Source organism: Ipomoea triloba, chromosome 16 (assembly GCF_003576645.1).
Source record: "Ipomoea triloba cultivar NCNSP0323 chromosome 16, ASM357664v1".
Taxonomy (NCBI): Eukaryota; Viridiplantae; Streptophyta; class Magnoliopsida; order Solanales; family Convolvulaceae; genus Ipomoea; species Ipomoea triloba.
The window spans coordinates 17,404,750-17,407,684 of record NC_044931.1 but is presented as its reverse complement, the minus strand read 5'-3'; positions in this window follow the sequence as shown (position 1 = coordinate 17,407,684).

Genomic DNA, 2,935 nt, shown 5'->3' with positions numbered 1-2,935 from the left:
GTTGAGAAAGTAACTATGAACAGATACTACATTGTAATAGAGTCAATAGTACTCAAAAAATATATCAATAGAAGGCGGGGGGGAGGGGGGGGGGTTCTCGATCCTATTAGTACACAGTGCACTGTGGACCTTGGTCTGAAACGACGTGCGACGGACATCGTTCCGTCCATTCAATTCCCATCATGTGTAATTCTATATATTTTTATGTGTATTCTATTATATAATTCTGTACATTAGTAATTTCAATACCATACCTCCTGAAACAGGAATGCTAAACTTAGGGTAGTGATTCTGTGAATTTTATCGAGTGTTTATGTGTATTCTAGTATATAATTCTTTGCATTATTGATTTTCAATACCGCAATAACATTAAGTATAAAAAATTAGATCATTAATATACATAAGTATATAAAAGAATACACATATCATTTAATAATGTACAAAATTATATACCAAAATACATAGAATCATATACCAGAATACACAGAACTTATTAATAGAATATACAAAATAATTAGACTAAGTATTATCTCTGTTGTTTCATGAGATATGGTATTGGAAATCAATAATGTACAGAATTACATACTAGAATACACAGAATGAATGACTAGATTATACAGAATGTCACAACAGAATGCACAGAATGTCATCATAAAATACACATAACACATCTTATAAGTTAAGGTCGAACAGAAAATGGAAAAGCTGTTAATTAAAAGAACCAAAACGACGTTATATTAAATTTATGTCGGAATAAGAATTAAACAAATCTCCTTCAAAAAAAATAATAAAATCAATTTACTATTTATAATTATAAGAATTAATAGGAATCTAATTAATATAATTAATTAATCAAATGAATTTAATTATGACATACCAAAGAAAATACACAACAACTATAAAAGAATGATCATATATATATATATATATATATATATATATATATATATATATATATATGCCAAAGACCTTGTGGTCCAGTGGCATCCGGTGTACACTCCTATGTGGAAGGGAGTGGGTTTGAGCCTTAGCGGAGGCATCTGTTGACTCTTTGTGTTTCAGTAGGTTACAAAGATTAAATACATCAATTTTAGTACCTTTTTTTTTTTAAACTTAGGTGATCCTAGTTTTGTTGGACTAATCCTAATCCTAGCAATAACAAGGATTAGAACAAGGATCGCCCCACTTTCGTGGTGTATCAACCCAAGTTCTTGAAGAACAAAAGCATATTTAAGCCTCAATCTACCCCTATTTTCATAGAAGGAAAATGGGTTTGAGATTGAGAAGGCTCTAGTCTTCCATCCAATTTCCATTGAGATGAAAGACTTTCCAAACACAAGCAACAATTGCTACGTAACAATTATTACAAGATAGATTAAAGACTCAATTCAAACTCAAGAACCCTAGTTGGTTTGTTCATCCCTTTATACAATAACTACATTTCTAGCATCAATAGGAGCAATAACACCCTAATCTAACCCAAATAAGAAACTACTCACTCATTTGGAGCATAGACATAGCAAATATATGCAAGGAAATCATAAACAAAGCAATAAATGTAAAGAAGAGAGAAAGAAAGGAAATAGAAACTTTTTTATTAAATGTAGATGAAGAGGTTGGTGGAATCCACTCCAAATCCACAAAATAAAGCCTCCAATAATGTGTATCTAAGTATAAATCTATGCTATTCTAAGCTAATGTTGGCTATAGGAATGAGAGAGAATGAGTCTAAGCTAGCTAGGTTTCAGAACTTAACAAAAATGCAACAAAAACACATAAAAACAGACAGCACAGATCGAAACGGCCCCTTACACGGGCCGTGTAGGGGGGCCGTGTTGGTGATGCAGAGTGATTTTCGGGACGAGCACACATGGGCACCTGCACAGCCCGTGTGGGTGCCCGTTTCATATCTTCCACTTTGCTTCCTGCTCCGTTTTGCGCTTCGCTGCTCCTATTCTTCCTTGAGTGGGACCCTATGCTACTAAAATTGATCCAATGCACCCCAATATGCTTCCTTTGCTACTCGTTGTGGAGAATTTCACCTATAAACAGTTAAACACAAAAACACACAAACGAGTAGTAAATCCCACTAAAATATTAACACTTAGCTAAAAAAAAATAGATAAAATAGAGGTTAGAAAGGTGTTTAGAAATAGAGCTATCACATATATCAAAAATATCTTTCAATTCCAAGACTTTAATTTTGTATGAGATTTTTTGTTAAAAATTCGATTTTGCTATAATCGTTCTTTTTATCTAACTTTGTTTCCCACTCTTTTTAGACTTTGATTCCTTGTCTACTTGTTTCAATTTTTTTCTTTTATTTTTTAAAACTTGATTATATGTAAGAATTTTTTTAAAGCTAGATTTGCTGTGGGATTGCCAATTCAACATTGTAGAATTTGATCGTATGTTTTACGTCTTTCATGTCTATTGTGTATATGTCTAATATTTTTTTTGAATAACTTTATGTCTTTGATTTATTTGTTCATATATGATTTTGCTTTGATCTTCCCGTGTATCCATTACATACTTTGTTTCTCTCCTTGTGCCATATTAGGCTGGAATACCTTTTTGGACTTTGATTCCTTCTAGCTAGTTGTTTCAATTTTTTATTTTTTTTTTTAAATTTTTCAGGTCAAATTATATGTAAGCTTTTTTTTTTTTGTAGCTCCATTTGTTGCTTTGATACTTTTAGTTGGACTAAAAATTTTAAATTTGCTTGCTAATTTGTTCTTGGGATTTTGTTGCTTGTAGAGGACTACTTGTTTGATGGTCTCGAATCCTGGGCGGGGCAATACACATTGCCAGGCACCACAATCACAGTGAAACCAGAATGGGATTTGGGAAGGAAAAGACTGCCCACTCGCAAGACCGCCGCGTGAATTTTCAGCTGCAGCAGATCCAGTGAGCTGTGAGCGCACCCACAACAGAA